At 50.4% G+C, this 17650-nt stretch overlaps 1 long non-coding RNA gene across 3 annotated transcripts in view; it reads right to left on the minus strand.

The window, feature by feature from the left end:
• Positions 1 to 212: 212 nt before the first annotated feature.
• The window catches only part of LOC137379659 (uncharacterized), a 53745-nt gene continuing 36307 nt past the window's right edge, over positions 213 to 17650 (minus strand). For 2 of the 3 annotated variants that reach the window (XR_010976884.1, XR_010976881.1), the window contains 2 exons: positions 7927 to 8077; positions 6904 to 7797 (listed from right to left, as the gene is read on the minus strand). This is a non-coding gene — a long non-coding RNA (uncharacterized lncRNA). Of the gene's footprint in view, positions 607 to 6903; positions 7798 to 7926; positions 8078 to 17650 lie in introns of those variants that run through there. The other variant, XR_010976882.1, reaches the window with a different exon arrangement.

Consider the following 17650-nt stretch of genomic DNA (forward strand, 5'->3'; position numbering starts at 1 on the left):
CTCCAGCATGACTAGCAGCAGCTAACTGAGCCATTGTCCATGTGACTTCATCCGTGCAGTGTCACATCGTGCATATTGGCATGGCAATGATGTTATTGCTTACATTGGTAGTACTGTCAGGCTTATGATGTAATGAAAAGACACATGATAAATCCACGGTGGCATGTTATTCAGACAATAAAGGCTGATGATTGGCAGGACAACACATTTAATTAAAGTACACATGACATATCTGTCTCACCCATGAATACCCACGTGTCAAGGTGTCTTTTTAATACGTTTGTGGGTGCTCCTTCAAGGTGTGACCTCTGCGACAGCAGCTGGGCTGGAGGCAGGCTGCTATCAAGCTGCCCCTTGGCCTGGGATGACTTCAGCCGTCGTCCTCGGGCGCCTGAGGTCTGGATGGCCCCGGCTTCCTGAGGGCCTCCTGCACCAGTGCAGGGCTATCCTCAGGCATTGAGGCTGCTGGAGCTGGACTCACTAGCTGCAATATCTGCGCCAGTGGAAGGTGCAGGAGTGTCATGGGATGGTGCATCCTCTGAGTGTATCTCTTCCTCAGAGGTGCACGTCGTTCCCTCGGTCTCTGGCGGAATTGTGAGCTTTGCTCTGCAAGATACAATGTGAAGGACAGGTATTTAGATGTTATGGTACACATGTTGCAATGATGACAGCATAGCATCTACATAGGAGATGTGATTGCGAATCATTCTGTGTTTGGCAATAATCACTCTCTTCAACTGGGACCCCAAGCTCCACAGACACGTGCTCCTTGGCTCTCAGCTATCTCCAGCGCCTCCTTTTGGCTTGCGACAGAGGCCTCAGGTTGGGTACCTGCCTCCGGTCCTGGTCGCCTCCCTACTGTTGTGGGCCCTCTTCTGAAAGAGCAAGGATGCAGATATTGAACATTGCCAAATGTCAACATCATGGTTGTACCAACGTGGACACTTCATCGACACCTGGGGGTGCTTTGTCTGGCATATGGACTCACCCTGTCATGGCTCTGAGGTACTAACGAGAGAGATTTGATTCACATATGCAGCCACTTACCTTTTCTGAACTCAGGAGGTCATTGACCCTCTTCCGACACTGGACCCAGACTCATTGGGTAATCCCACGGCTGCTAGCCTCCTCTGCGATCTCCATCCAGGCTTGCTTGGTCAGGCGAGGGACCTCTTCTTGCCATCTCTGGGGAAAAAGACCGCCCGCCTTTCCCTTGCAGCCTGGAGGAGAATAAGCAGGGAGGCATCAATGAAGCATGGGGCACCCTTGATCGTCCATCTGTCATTATTATAATGATGCCCGTGGGGCTGCTTGCAGATAAAGTAACGTTTTGAAGACTCAGGAACCTGATGCTAAAAGAACACGGAGAGGAATGCAGGGCTGGCAGCCTTTTAAAGATGGTGCCAGCACCTGCTCCTGCATCAGATGACACCATTTGCAGCAATTAGGAAGCCAAATGGCATGTTGGCCAAGAAACTGTCCGAACACATTCTACAAAGGGTTGTCCAACATACGGCCCGTGGGCCCGGATCCAGCCCACCAAAGGTTTCCATCGGGCCCGCGTGTATATTTCAGAGATGAGAAATTTCTCATTGGCTTCTTCTTCCGGACCGGCTTTTTTAAAAAAAATCACAAGTCAGTTTCACAGCTGACAGGTGCTGGGAGCGGGAACAATGGTTTCTGAATTTCAGACAGATTCAGGGTTTTCTGGCAAGTTCCAACTTTTTTTTAAAAAGCCCATGTGAAAACCCTGAATTTTCCAGAAATTGGGAAACTGTTGTTCCTGCTCCCAGTACCTGTCAGCTTTACTTATTTCCCAACCTTGATCACTATGTAACCATATCTCTGTAATGGCGATTAAATCTAAATCATTTACCTCTAGTTGTGCTGTTGTGCTTTATTGCAGATGCTTCACACATTTGGATAGAGAACCTTAAATTTAATTTTTTTTACTTCTATTCCCTGCAATGACCTTATTCGCTGATGTACAATTTTTGTTAAACTCTCAGTCCCTTCCTGTCCCATTCTGCTTCTCTTTATACCCACAATGCTATACTGTTCTGATGCCTTAACATTTCTCTTCGGACTTCTAAATCTCCCCTCATCAGAACCCTCACCCCCCGCTGTTAGTTCACAACCTCTAGCTTTATCTGCCACTCTTAGGTTTGTACGCTCTGTCCCTTCCTGTCACATGCTGATTGTCATTATCCTTATTGCTATCTTATTCTCTAGCCTTCTCCTCTCTCTTTAAATTATCACATCTTCCCTCACCCCACAATTTAGTTTAAGGCCCGCTCTACCGCCCTAGTTATATGACTCGCCAGAACACTGGTCCCAGCACGGTTCAGGTGAAGACCGTCCCAACGGTACAGCTCCCACTTTCCTCAGTATTGGTGTCAGTGTCCCATGAATTGAAACCCATTTCTCCCACACCAATCTTTGAGCCACGCATTTAACTCTCTAATCTTATTAACCCTACACCAATTTGCTCTTGGCTCAGGTAATAACCCAGAAATTATTACCTTTGAGGTTCCGCTTTTTAATTTAGCCCCTAGCTGCTCACACTGTCTATGCGGAACCTCTTTCCCAGTCCTATCTATGTCATTGGTACCCATGTGGACCACGACAACTGGATTCTCTCCCTCCCACTGCAAGTTCCTCTTCAGCCCTGAGCAGATGTCCTGAACCCTGGCACCGGGCAGGCAACACAGCCTTCTGGACTCTCGCTCTTGGCCACATAGAATAGTGTCTATCCCCCTGACTATACCGTCTCCACTACAACTACATTCCTATTTACTCCGCTTGCTTGAATGGCTTCCTGTACCACGGTGCCACCCTGCAGCCCTCGCTCTCATCCATACAAGTTGAAAGAACCTCAAACCTGTTGGATAATTGCAAGGGCTGAGACTCCTCCACTTCTGCCTTCTCGATCCCCTTACCTGCCTCACTTGCACTCACACCCGCCTGTCCCTGACTACTGACCAAATCAGAAGACCCTATCCTAAGGGGTGTGACTGCCTTCTGGAACAAGGTGTCCAGGTAACTTTCCCCCTCTCTGATGCATTGCAGTGTCTGTAGCTCAGTCTCCATCTCATTGTCTCTGAGCTGAAGCTCCTTGAGCCGCAGACACTTAAGGCAGACGCGATTGCCATGAATCACGCTGGCATCCACCGGCTCCCACATACTGCAGCCACAACACATCACCTGCCCTGCCATCTTTATTATGTGTTAATTTATTTTTCTTAATTAATTTACAATTAATAAACCCCACTACTACTAAGCCCCACTACTAATAAACTTTACTCCTGCTGGTAAAAACCTTACTACTACTAATAAAACCTTACTGATAAATTACCTGAATCTCAGAAGATTTTTATTCTTATTATATCAATTAATGTTATACCGACCACAATTAAAATTCCTTAGTTTAGATAAGAGCAAAAGAGAAAATGTTCACCAACCAATCACTTACATTCTTTGCTGGAACGTCACACATCAATTCTTCTTTCCCCTTCTGCACCAAATTCCCACGTGAACCAAATTCCCAGCTTCACACTTTAACTACATCCCACACAGACGAAGTCGCCCTCCATGTGCCCCTTACTCCTAAGGGTAGGATGGCACTTCACAATTCCGGATTAATTTTAGATTGTTCTTACTGAATTTTACCAGTCCTTTGGCATCGGGGGTCGTGGCGGGGGAGCCCGTAAAATTCTGCTGGGAGAGGCCTGCCTTGACCCCCGCGCCGAGAAGGCCCCGCCACATTTTTCCGGCACCTCAATTACCATATGTAAAGTGCTACTTGCCTTTCCTGATTATGCATCCCGCCACCTGTCGCTTTACACTTCTGCATTTTTCGCTGAATGGGCGGCTGTCACGTGCTGTCCCATTCATGAATATGAAACCCAGACAGAACAACACTGCAAATAAGTCTGGGATGATCCGGGTCTCAGCTCTGCACTCTGAAAGGGAGGTGGGAGAGGGTCTGGGATGAGCGGGGTCTCAGCTCTGCACTCTGAAAGGGAGGTGGGAGAGGGTCTGGGATGAGAGGGGTCTCAACTCTGCACTCTGAAAGGGAGGTGGGAGAGGGTCTGGGATGAGAGGGGTCTCAGCTCTGCACTCTGAAAGGGAGGTGGGAGAGGGTCTGGGATGAGAGGGGTCTCAGCTCTGCACTCTGAAAGGGAGGTGGGAGAGGGTCTGGGATGAGAGGGGTCTCAGCTCTGCACTCTGAAAGGGAGGTGGGAGAGGGTCTGGGATGAGAGGGGTCTCAGCTCTGCACTCTGAAAGGGAGGTGGGAGAGGGTCTGGGATGAGAGGGGTCTCAGCTCAGCACTCTGAAAGGGAGGTGGGAGAGGGTCTAGGATAATCGGGGTCTCAGCTCTGCACTCTGAAAGGGAGGTGGGAGAGGGTCTGGGATGAGAGGGGTCTCAGCTCTGCACTCTGAAAGGGAGGTGGGAGAGGGTCTAGGATAATCGGGGTCTCAGCTCTGCACTCTGAAAGGGAGGTGGGAGAGGGTCTGGGATGAGAGGGGTCTCAGCTCTGCACTCTGAAAGGGAGGTGGGAGAGGGTCTGGGATGAGAGGGGTCTCAACTCTGCACTCTGAAAGGGAGGTGGGAGAGGGTCTGGGATGAGAGGGGTCTCAGCTCTGCACTCTGAAAGGGAGGTGGGAGAGGGTCTAGGATAATCGGGGTCTCAGCTCTGCACTCTGAAAGGGAGGTGGGAGAGGGTCTGGGATGAGAGGGGTCTCAGCTCTGCACTCTGAAAGGGAGGTGGGAGAGGGTCTGGGATGAGAGGGGTCTCAGCTCTGCACTCTGAAAGGGAGGTGGGAGAGGGTCTGGGATGAGCGGGGTCTCAGCTCAGCACTCTGAAAGGGAGGTGGGAGAGGGTCTGGGATGAGAGGGGTCTCAGCTCTGCACTCTGAAAGGGAGGTGGGAGAGGGTCTGGGATGAGAGGGGTCTCAGCTCTGCACTCTGAAAGGGAGGTGGGAGAGGGTCTAGGATAATCGGGGTCTCAGCTCTGCACTCTGAAAGGGAGGTGGGAGAGGGTCTGGGATGAGCGGGGTCTCAATTCTGCACTCTGAAAGGGAGATGGAGGTGTCTGGGATTACTGGAGGGAAAGCTCTGCAGGCATGAAGGGAGGTATTGTGTACCCTCGCTCTGTAAACGGTGTGTGCTCTTCGCCATTGCTTGTTTGTGTGTATGAAGGAGCAATTGCACTCTAGTCACCCTGTGTGTGGGGAGGGTGCCAGAAAGGGAAGGAGCATAAAGTTATCTGGATGGTGGGGCAATCGATGAAGCTGGTAGGATCTTTATGTGGTCATGCTGGGTCACTCTGAGTGTGAGCTAAGATGGGCAATGCCATGCCACGCCACATAGCTGATCCAAGAAAGCACCTGATGTAACCATCAACACCAATGCCTGCCCTGTTAGGAACCTTCAAATGAATGAAGGATATAACTTTATTTATCACATGGAAATGGATATGGCTCCTCCAAGATTGTGTGATCTGCTTCTTCTGAGGATCCATAAGCGCCGCAGGCAAAGCCAACAGGCAGGTGCAGCCCACGTAGAGGCCCTTTTTCATGAGCAGCAGCCCCCAAGCGGATCTTGCCACTATAGAATGCCAAGCATCTACAGGTCCTACATGACATACAAGCGAAAGTCAGAGCACCAGTGTCAGAGGCAACTGTGCATGCAGAGAAAGGTGGTGACACATCTCTGCCCTGTTCAACGATGACCTGCAGACCATTGGCTTCGGTGAACATTCTATGCCTGTATTCCTCATAGTGGCAACGCCTCTTAACCTTTATGCCTATGCAGCATTTAAGGGGCACACTGGACACCTCTGTGGGGTCACGCAGTCAGCAGTCCACCGCAACATCAGGGAGGTCACCAATGCCCTGTACTGGAGGGCCAGTGAGTATGTACACTTCAGGAAGGACCCTAACAGCCAGACCCAGAGGGCCATCAGTTTCGGCACCATCGCCAGATAACCAAAGGTGCAAGGGGACATACACTGCACCCACGTGACCATCAGGCCTCCCGCCAGGCTACCAGCTGCAGACTTTATCATTAAGGGATTCGTCTGTTACCTGTTGCTCAGGCAGATACCATGACGCCTGTATCCTGCGCCAGTCCCACTTGCCACTGAAGTGGCTCAGATGGAGGTGTGGCTTCTTGGAGACAAGGGATACCCTTTGCAGGTATGGCTCCTGACACCAGAGAGAGACCCCAACACTGCTGCAGAGGAGAGATACAACGCCAGCCACAGAGCTACAAGAGCCGCCACTGAGCAGGCAATCTGCATGCTGAAAATGCACTCCCACTGCCTGGATAGATCGGGTGGTGCCCTGTACAATGAGGCACAAAGGGCAGATCCTTTACGCACCCAATAGGGATCAGGCCAGGCATGATGAGGAGAGACATCAGCAGGATCCCTCCTCGGACTATGAGGACGCTGAGGACTTACAACAGGAAAGGTGCATGGGAGAGCAGATGGCACCTGGGCTCCGCTTGAAGGGCGGGCAGCAAGCTAGGGATGCGCGGCAGTGGCTTATCAGACAAAGGCTCTCCACTTCATAGGAAGCGACATGAGCCCTGCAAGCCACATAGCACCCTCGCTCACCTGCTATGCAGCAGTCCACATCTGCAACATCTTTGTCTAAACTATTAGAGGCAGCAACAGACTGAGCCAACGTCCATGTCACTGCATCCATGAAGACGCACATGAGTAACAGTGGCATGGCAATGATGGTATTGCATACATTGGCATTCCTGAAAAGCCAACGATGACAAGGGATGAGATATTAGGGAAAATGCTGGCACACATCATTCACACAGAAAAAAGGGCACACATGTTGGTGAAGAACATTTAGTGACAAATGTATTTACAATGCTTTGACACCCGTGCATTCCCTTTTGTGTTAATGTGTTTTCTTTAAACGCTTGCGAGTGCCCCTTATTGGTGCTACCTCAGCACTAGCAGCCTGACCGGAGAAAGGCTTCTTATCTGATTGCCCTTTGACTGTGGATGACTTTGGCGGTTGTCCTCTGTGCGCATGAGGCCTAGAGGGCCCCAGTTGGCTGGGGGAAACCTGCATCAGTGCAGAATTCTCCTCAGCTGTCGCAGCTGTTGGAGCTTGACTCACAGGCGGAAGGGCGGAGGGGCCGCTACCACATTGGAATCACCCTGTGGAGGGACCCCAGGAATGGTGCGCTGGCTCGCCTCCTCCATCTCAGGACTCGTTTGAACCCCTCTGCTCTCCCAGGAAGGACTAGGGACAGGGACAGCGGCGAGGAATTGCAGGTCAGTGCGTATTAATTGATTCTGACTCACCACAAGGGCTGCCGCCACCTCAATGGATGAAGCCATGTGCTCAATTGCCTGGGACATGGCAGCTCTCATGGCCTGGATGGACTCCCCCATCGTCCACTCAAAGCTGCGCATGGCCTGTGGCATCTCCACCTGCACTTATTCATCAGCTCCAGCATGCCTTGTGCTGTTAACATCAGAGGGTCATCATTAGCCTGGGTCTCAGCATGAGCCTGGCCACTCACAGTCCTCCGACTGTCAGGGACCTCGGCTGTCTCAGCCTCAGTCAACTGCTCAGGGGCATGTGTAGTGCTCTCACCAGATTGTGACCCACACTTTAAAGCCCAACGGATACCCACCGAGGTGGCTGTATCTGCGCTGGTGGAAGGTGCATTAATGTCATGGAACGCTGCTTCCTCGGAGTATGGCTCTTCCTCCGAGGTGTGGGAGGCCACCCGTGCAGCTGGGGTTGGCTCTTAGCTTGCACCTGGAAGACACAATGGGAAGAGGACATTGTCAGTCTTGGTGTAGAACATTTCACAATTAGAACAGCATTGTATCACAGAACCGAAATTCCACATTGATCATCGTTCCTATCAATTGGAAGTTTGTTCACCATGGACCCCGATGTCCAATTGACCAAATGAGCTCAGCGACTGGCTTGCTGCTAACTCCAGGGCCTCCTCCTCAGCATCTGTGAGCCTTTGCATTTCTGGTGTGCTTCCACTGATGCGGGTAGCCTCCCTCGAATTGTTGGCCCTCTTCGCCTAGAGGAGCAAGGAGACAGATATTACGGATGGCATTTCAACAGCACGACACATGTCAAAAGAGGGGTGCTGGCCACAAAGGTGGGGGGTGCTCGGTGTGCACTACTGAGTGAGCCACTCACCTAGGTGCCATTCTCTGAGCACCAGACAAGGGTATGTTCTATCATACATTGCACCATTCATGTCACTTCTTTACTCCCTGCCCAACCTCCCTCTCTTCGGCATGGCAGTGTCACACATGTGCCACACTGTGTGGATACACCCAGTTTGAATGGAGCCCCGATGTGAATTGGCGCTTACTTTTGCGGTTCTTAGCAGGTTGTTCATCCTTTTACGCACTACACCCAGTCGTAGCAGATGGCCCCACAGCTACTGACCTCCTTTGCCACCTCCAGCCAGGCTGCCTTGGTCAGGCGGAAGGGTCTCTTCCTGCCATCAAGAGGGAAGAGGATCTCCCACCTTGCCCGCACAGCCTGGAGGAGAGCGGTCATGGAAGCATCACTGAACCGTGGTGCCACCCTGCCACACCTCTCTGTCCCCATGCAGGTAAAGTTATCTTGGAAGTAATGGAGTGATCACTGCAGTGGAACTGTTGCTTGGTTCTGTGTCTTCTGTAGGTGCAGGCAGAGCTGATGTGCTGGCTGCCCTTTAAATAGGGCCCCAGCACATGACCATCAGCTGTGTCAGCGTCCAGCACGGCACTGGATGCCCCGCCCCCCATGTTGTATGGAAGAGGGGGGCAGGCTGCGCGTTGCCGCTATGTTAATGAGCCCCTGCTCAAAATATCGCAGGGGCTCAGCCACGGCACTTCCGTACCGGAAGGCCGCTGAGCTCAAAGCAAACCGCCGCGATATGCGACACACTAATAAAATTCAGCCCTTCATATGAGTTATGGTCCAGTAATAGTTAATGGATTCATACCCTGGGGAGACAATGTTATAGGCAATCTAATGCCTTGATTCTACTTCATACTTTTTTAGGGAGCTCATCAACTTCCACCATGCTTTATGTTCATCCCATTTTGGGTGCAACCATATAGGTCTGGCATGATGCATACTTACGCTTTTACATTCTCAAAATGTGTCTGTTCTCTACAGGACAACTTCAAAATATTTCCAGTTGTGGGGTAGGTGGCATGACTTGGCCCTTTCACAGCTCTCTCACTCGTTGAAGAGTGACTAAATTGGGTATTCTTTTAAAGAATGTAATGTTCTGATCTGCAACATCAGCAACATTGAATCAAGATTGGAATCCTAAGGTTCAGCCCGAGACAATGGCTCGGAAGGAGGATGGAATTGGTGGCAAGGGTACAGAATTTATGGCAGGTGCCAAAGACAATGGCTTTGGTCTTCTCAATGTTTAACTGGAGACAACTGTAGCTCATCCAAGACTGAATGTCAGACAAGCAATCTGACAATGTAGAGGTGGAGGGATTGAAAGAGCTGGTGGAGAGCTGAGTGTCATCACTGTACATGTGGAAGCCAACCCTATGTTGGTGGATGATGTCACTAAAGGGCAGCATGTAGATGGGGATGAGGAGGGGTTAAGGATAGATCCTTGAGAGTCTCCAGAAATATTGGTGCAGGGAAGGCTAGAGAAGCTATTGTTGGATAGGTTCTTGCTATGATTAGATAGGTAAAAGTGAAACAAAGCAAAGGATGGAGAATGGTATGGTTGATCATTCTAAAGGCAGCAGAGAGTGCAAGAGTTAATGCACCATGGTCACATTCAGAGAGGACACAATTTGTGGCTTTGGTTAGGCCCATCTCTGTGCTATAGTAAGAGCAGAAATCTGATTGGAGAAATTCAAATATGGAGTTGTGGGAAAGATGGGCTCTGATTTGGGAAGCGACAAATTTCAGGTTTCATATGTTACCTTTTTCCTACCCACAGCACTACACATGCATTACAATTTTCATTTTCTGCCATAATGGATTTGACCACCCTGACCGATGTGGCTAACGGAAAGCGTTGCCCAAATTTTGATCTTTTGTGTAGCAATACCTTAGACATGGGAATGAAACAAATACAATAAAAATAAGAAAAGAAACATTGTATAGGTTATTCACCACAAAGAGGAGCCAAGGGTTAAAATATTGGCAGGATGGCACTCACTAGGACCGTGCTGTGCATATGTTTGGCAGGCTTATCTTGGGCTTGTGAGAGGCCCTCATCCCAGGCCAGCATGTGTCTCATTGTGATATAAAAGTCAGGGCCTGATGATATAATTAAGACCCCGATCACATTTGAACTGGCAGCAGTAACTGGTGCCAGCCTCGCCAGTGAAAGCCAGCACCAAGGATTAGCAGGCCCAAAGGAGGACCAAAAACATGTTTTTTTTACAAGGTTTTCTTGGGTGTCAGGATGAGCAGGAGTGCTCCTTCAGGCCCTACAATGAATCTTTGGGCTTCACCTGCCTTGGGCTTCCTGCAATCACATTGGACCATTCCCACAGGTCCTGCTGTGTTTGTCCGACTCCTGCCCACTGGCCTGAGGTCATTGATGCTGGGTTCAACGAGGATTTGGGCCTGTTCTGTCTATATGAGGCTCAGGAGTTAAAACAGCCTAGGCCTCATGCTGACGAGAAGGGGCATGCTTGACGCTCACTCTGCTGGAGCCTCACTCGTTGCTTGCCCAGAGTTCGAATTTGTGCTTCAGTTTTGGACTGACAGAAAGAAATAAACCAAACAACTTGGCATCAGGGCAGATTTTTTTTGCCCAAATCCATTTTCATCCCAACAGGGATCCTTATCTATCAAACTGTATTTTCCCTGTCCCCCACTACAGCTGTCAATTTTAGATCTTTCAGTAATCTTAATTTGCATTTTTTTTACCCAACAGATGAGGTAACTGAGATTTTCACTACTATTGATAACTAAATATAGTCACGTGAATTTGTTTGTAACCCCCTGACATCACTCTATGATTATGTTTTTAACAGGGTTTGATATGGTTGGATGCTTTAGGACCAGAATGTAAATAAACAGAAGCAATAGTGTTGCTACGGATATCTCTGAGCAGTTTGGGAGCTATTTTCTTAAACTAATCGCATTAGAAATTATTTCCAGGCAAATAACAAAGTTAGGTTCAATAATATCCTGAAATCAGCTACTAAGTACAATTAGTAAGTAACTGTTGGTAAATCAATTTAAATTCTGTCATTACAACCATAGTACAACAGAACTGCAGTGATTTGAACACAAAGGGAAGAACACACAGGACTGCATTTATATTAAAAGAGGCATTGCTAATGAAACATTTTTTTAAAATAACTACAATCATAAAAGGAGAAGCAGTCAGGGGAGGGATGAGGAGGGGTGGGGTGAGAGGGGAAGAGGGTGGGAGGGTAATGGAGAGGTGGAGGTGAGTGGGAGGGCGATGGGAAGGTGAGTGGAGGGTGATGGGGAGGGGAGTGGGAGGGTGATGGGAAGGGGAGTGGGAGGTTGATAGGAGGGGAGTGGGAGGGTGATGGTGAGGGGAATGGAGATGCTGAAGGGAGGGGAAGAGGGAGGGAGGGAGGGAGGAGGGTGATGGGTGGGGAGGTGAGGCGAGGGAAGGTGATTGGGAGGGTGATGAAGAGGGGAGGGGGACGTGAGTGGGAGGGTGATGGGGAGGCAAGTCGGAGGGTTATGGGGAGGGGGATGGTGATGAGGGAAGGCAATCAGGAGGGGAAAGCATTGGGAAGGAGGGAGGTGATCAGGAGAAGGGGGAATGTGTTGGAGAGAGGTGTGACTGGAGGAGGAAGACGTGGAAGGGAGGCAATTGAGATTGGGAAAGGGGCAAGAGATTGAGGGGAGTCAACCGGGAGGCGGAAGCAATCGCGAGAAGGTGGGGTTTGGCTGGCAATGGTTCTTGGAACTGCTATGAAGCAGGGAGGAGCACACATCCACCTCCTGGCTCCGCAAGAATGCATTATTTGGAAAACAAATGTTAATAACTGACCTCTTGTTTGTGGCTATTGAAGTATCTTAAGGACGGCCCAATGTCTGCCCCACTCATTGCTGACACCTTTTCAAAAGGGATCCTTTAAGTGACTTTAGGCTCAGTACATATTCATAAGAGGCCTAACCCTGGGACACCTAGAAAATGGACCCCATCAATTTAGCATTGGTAACAACATAGATTGGGTGCAGGCTATTCCACTGCTAAATTGGTACACTTTGCACTCATTTTACAGCCAGAAAATGGGCACCCGGATAGCAATTTCTACACCAGTGTTCGAGGCATTGCCACACAGTCCGTACTCTCACCACCAGTTCCATGCCCCTCCCTGGCCTTGTCTCAGGCTGAACAAACCTGCTTGCAGTTTCAGCATCTTATTTAATCATGATCTGAACTTCTGGCTCCATATACTCTCATCACACCACCTATTTTCACCTCCATAATATCGCCCACCTCCACCTCAATCCATCTGTTGTTGAAACCCTTGTATATGACTTTGTCATCTCCAGATTAGACTATTCCAAATGTTTTCCTAACTGGCATCCCATCCTCCACTCTCTGTAAATACCAGCTCAATCACAATTCTGCTGCCCATATCCTATCCCACCCCTTGCCAAACTCACCATTCAGCCCTGTCCTTGCTAATCTACACTGGCTCCTGGTCCCGAAATGCCTCAAATGTAAAACTCTCATCCTAGTGCTTAAATCCCTTCATGGCCTCACCCTTGCTTATCTCCATAACCTCTTCCACCCTATAATCTTCCCCCAAAAGTTTCTATTCCTTCAACTCTGCCCTCTTGTACATATCCCCCTCCATTCACACACCCAGGACTGGATCTTGTTCTCCTCCAGATGGCTGGCTTCGTGGCCAGGGGGCCGCAGAATCAGAGCAGCAGCGGCTACCATGGAACCTGACACCAGGATTGCCAGTTCCGATCTTCCCGGAGGTGGCGAAGCTCCATGGTGGTACCTCCACCGCTCTGTGACAGGATCCTACTTTAAGTATGGTAAGTACCTCTTTGTATCCATTTCAATGTAATTCATTGCAATCCTACCAACAGTTTCCAATCTTGAGCTCAACGTGCGGCACTCATGTGCCTTCACTTTCCCATCCTTGAAAGGCTGGCACCATCAAGGGGAGAGTGCTCGGTGCCTGTAAAGGTTGGAAAGTAATGCTTTACTCTCCTCCATTTTTGTTGCAAACTCGGACACAGTAAAGTTAAATCACCAGAAGTGAGGGGGTTGGAACTCTGCATTGTTCTATCGTGAAGGGAGGGGGAGAAGGTGTCAACTTTGTATTGGTCTACCGTGAAGGCGGGGGGTAGGGGTGTGGGGGGGTGGGTGTGGCAGTGGGAACGGTCAACTCTGGAAGTGGATAAACTCTTTGATTGGGGGGGGGCACAACTGGGAAACTGTATAGGTTGCTGTTGTCGGTGGTCCAGTGCCAGCAACTCAAATGATGTAACTATGGTCAGGCTGGCTCACACTTATTTAAAGTTTGTGCGGGCAACGTCAGGCCATACCATACAGCTCATGCTGGAATACTGCTGAAGCAGGAATTAACACAAATCTCTGCCCAGATAGGTGTAATTGACCTTTTGAAGGAACCCGAAGTTACCAGGAGCATAGAGATGGGTATGATCCACCCTGTCTTCCTGGATCCCCTTGACATGATGAGGCACCTCCACTGAGCCCAAGAGGCAGGTGCAATTCATGAGGAAGCTCCCAGACATGAGCAGCAGCAGCCACCAACGTGCAGAGTAGCCCAGATGCACCAGCGAGTCTATAGGACTTGGATGACATACCTGCAGATGTCAGAGCGCCAGTGTCAGAGACAAGTGTGGATGTCCAGAGAAGCCGTCACACACTTCTGCACACTGCTGAATAATGATCTGCAACCAATGGGCTTTGTTGGTCACCCTATGCCCGTGGCCCTCAAAGTTACTATGGCCCTAAACTTCTACGCCTCTGGATCATTCCAGGCATCCACCAGCAACATGTGTGGGGTCTCTCAATCTGCGGTGCACTGCTGCATAAAGGAGGTTACTGATGCTTTATACAGGAGGCCCAACAACTATGTCAGCTTCAGGATGGACCCTGAGAGTCAGGCCAAATGGGCCGTTGGATTTGGTGCCATTGCAGTGCAAGGCATCATCGACTGTACGCAGGTGGCCTCAAGGCTCCCATGGAACAACCAGCCACATACATAAACAGAAAGGGCTTTCATTCCATCAATGTCCAACTGGTGTGCAACCACAGAATGCGCTTCCTGCAAGTGTGTGCCCCCTTCCCTGGCAGTTGCCATGACACGTTCATCCTACGTCAGTCCCAGGTGCCGCTGCTTTTCACTCCCTCACTCACCTTCAGGGGTGGATTCTTGGGAACAAGGACTAACCCTCGATGACATGCTTTCTGACGCAGGTGAGAAATGCCAGCAACAATGCAGAAAAGCGCTACAATGCCTGCCACGGCTCCACCCGAGCGACCACTGAGCAGACTATCGGTATGCTGAAGATGTGCTTCTGCAGCCTGGATCGATCTGTTAGAGCCCTACAGTATGCACCTGACAGGGTTGGGCACATTGTTGCAGTCTACTGTGTTCTGCACAACATCGCAGTACAGAGTGGGGAGGCCTTGCAGGATGAAGAGGTATGGGAGCAGGACACATCCTCCGATGATGAGGACACAGAGGGCAACCAAGAACAACCACCCATGGGAGCACAGAGAGCAGTGGTGGAGGGCCGACATGGAGAGCAGCGAACAAGGGAGGCAAGGCAATGACTGATTACCGAGCATTTCCACAATCTTTGAAGTTCAACAAATGTTCCTCAGAGCACAAAGCACCATCCTACATCTCGTCTGAAGGCTTCTACCTCTGTAATGTCCATCGCTCCAGCATAACTGGCAGCAGCTAACTGAGCCATTGCCCATGTAACTTCATTCGTGCAGTGTCACATCATGCACATTGGCATGGCAACGATGTTATTGCTTACATTGGCAGTACTGTAAGGCTTATGATGTAATGGAAAGAGACATGATCGATCCATGGCGGCATGAATTATTCAGACAATAAAGGCTGATGATTGGCAGGACAACACATTTAATTAAAGTCCACATGACATATCTGTCTCACCCTTGAATACCCATATGTACCTTTTTAATACATTTGCGGGTGCTCATTTGCAGTGTGACCTCTACACTGGCAACTGGACTAGAGGCAGGTTGCTGCTCAGGACGCCCCTTGGCCTGGGATGTCTTCGGCGGTCAGCCTCTGCATGCCTGAGACCTGGAGGGTCCCAGTAGCCTCAGGGCCTCCTACACCAGTGCAGGGCTGTCCTCAGGCATTGAGGCTGCTGGAGCCGGACTCACTGGCAGAGGGGCTAAGGAGCCGGTGTCCACATTCAGATCATAGATATGCAGCGCAGCCTCTCCTCCTCCCTCTTATAGCTCATTGGAAACTCCGGTGAAGGACCAGGGGTGGGAACAATCTCCATGCTCCTGTTCCTTCTCTCGCCCACCCACTGATGAATTGAATTCATGACTAGTTGAGTATTTGCAGGTCATGACGCATCTGTGGAATGTGACTCTCCATGAGGGTCGCCAATCTCTCGATGCATGAAGCCATGTGCTCATATGCCTGGGATATGGAAGCAGTCATGGCATGGACGGACTTCACCATCGTCCACTCAAGGTTATGCATGGCCTTTGGCATCTCCGCCAGATGTTGCCTTATTTCTCTCTACAACTCTAGCATGACCTGCGCTGCCAATACCAGAGGCTCATCATCAGCCTGGGGCTCAGCATGGGCCTCGCTACCCACAGTCGTCAGAGGCCTCGGCTGTGTCAGCCTCAGCCAGCTGCTCGGGCACGTGTGTGGTGCTTTCACCAATTCCTGACCTTGAATCTAATGCCGATCGGATACCCACTGAGGTGAGAGTATCTGCAATGGTGGAAGGTGCAGGAGAATCATGGGACGGTGCATCCTCTGAGTGTGTCTCTTCCTCAGAGGTGCACATCTCCGCGGCGGCACCCTCTAAACTCATCGCAGTGCCCACAGTCAGCGGCCACCGAGGAGCCTGCGCGATATTACCCGCGGGGGCTCATTTAAATAGTGGGGCGGAGCGGCAGCCCCTGATGACATAGAGGGGGTGGCCGCCGTGTTCCCGGCAACGTCGTCCGGCGCCACCGTGCAGGCACCGGTGCCATTTTTAAAGGGCTGTAAGCTCTTAGGAGAAATTTAAATTTTTAAAGGAAAATCATGAAGATTTATTGCATAAAAATTACAGACATAATGGAGGCCCTTTCCCATCCCCCGTAATGTTCTTTTAAGGGACATTGGCACAAAATGAAACTTTATTACCAACCCGCACTTTCCTTCCTGCCCTCTTTACATTTGCTCTTCAACACCTTTCCACCATCCCCACATCCAATTAAAATTGATTTCCCTGCTCCTCCACCCCCTCCTGCCCCGAAACTTTTATTACTCCCTCTCCCACCAGGTTCTCACCTGGAACTTGGTACAGAGTTCCAATGGCGCACAGGGCACGAACGGCGGCCGTAATATTGGAGTGGGACGGCCGCCGCCTGCGGGTAAAGTTTATTAAAATATTTTAAATGATCATTTGCATATTTAGATGAAGGGCCTGCCGCCGTGCAGCAGGGGCACCGCACCAAGGTCCCGCCGCCGCCGGTAATATGCGGCGGGCCCTTCTCGACATCGCGGGGAGAGGCGGGCCTCTCCCTGCAGCATTTTACCGGCCCCCGCACCGCAACCCGCAACATAAAATTCAGCCCATAATGTGAAGAACAGATATTTAGGTGTTATAGTACACATGTTGCAATGATGACAGCACAGCGTCTGCATGGATGATGTAATTTCGAATTTTTCTGTGTTTGGTAATAATCACTCTCTTCAACTGAGACCCCAAGCTCCACGTCCAAAATGGCACATGCTCCTGGGCTCCCAGCTAACTCCAGCGCCTCCTCTTTGGCTTGCGACAGAGGCCTCAGGTCGGGTACCTCAGGTCCGGTCCTGGTCGCCTCCCTACTGTTGTGGGCCCTCTTCTCCTGAAAGAGCAAGGATGCAGATATTGAACATTGCCAAATGTCAACATCATGGTTGTAACAACATCGACACCTGGGGGTGCTTTGGCTGGCATGGCTCTGACGTGCTCTGAGGTACTAATGAGAGAGATTTGATTCACATATGCAGCCAGTCATGTGCCAGCAATCCTCCCTGACCTCCCTGTCTCTGAAATGGCAGTGACACCCATGTGGCATACTGTGTAGAGACAACCAGATCACACCGAGCAAGTTTGAAACGTGCCACTTACCTTTGCTGAACTCAGGAGGTCATTGACCCTCTTCCGACACTGGACCCAGTCTCATTGGGTGATCCCAAGGGTGCTAACCTCCTCTGCAATCTCCATCCAGACTTGCTTGGTCAGCGGGAGGGCCTCTTCTTGCCATCTCCGGGGAAAAGGACCTCCTGCCTTTCACTTGCAGCAGGAGGAGAACAAGCAGGGAGGCATCACTGAACTGTGGGGCCAACCTTGCTCAGATCTCTGACATGAACAGAGGGATGCCCAGTGGTGCCACTTGCTGACTGTTATTTCAGGAGTGTTCCAGAAA

Source organism: Heterodontus francisci, chromosome 18 (genome assembly GCF_036365525.1).
Source record: "Heterodontus francisci isolate sHetFra1 chromosome 18, sHetFra1.hap1, whole genome shotgun sequence".
In the NCBI taxonomy this organism is placed as follows: domain Eukaryota; kingdom Metazoa; phylum Chordata; class Chondrichthyes; order Heterodontiformes; family Heterodontidae; genus Heterodontus; species Heterodontus francisci.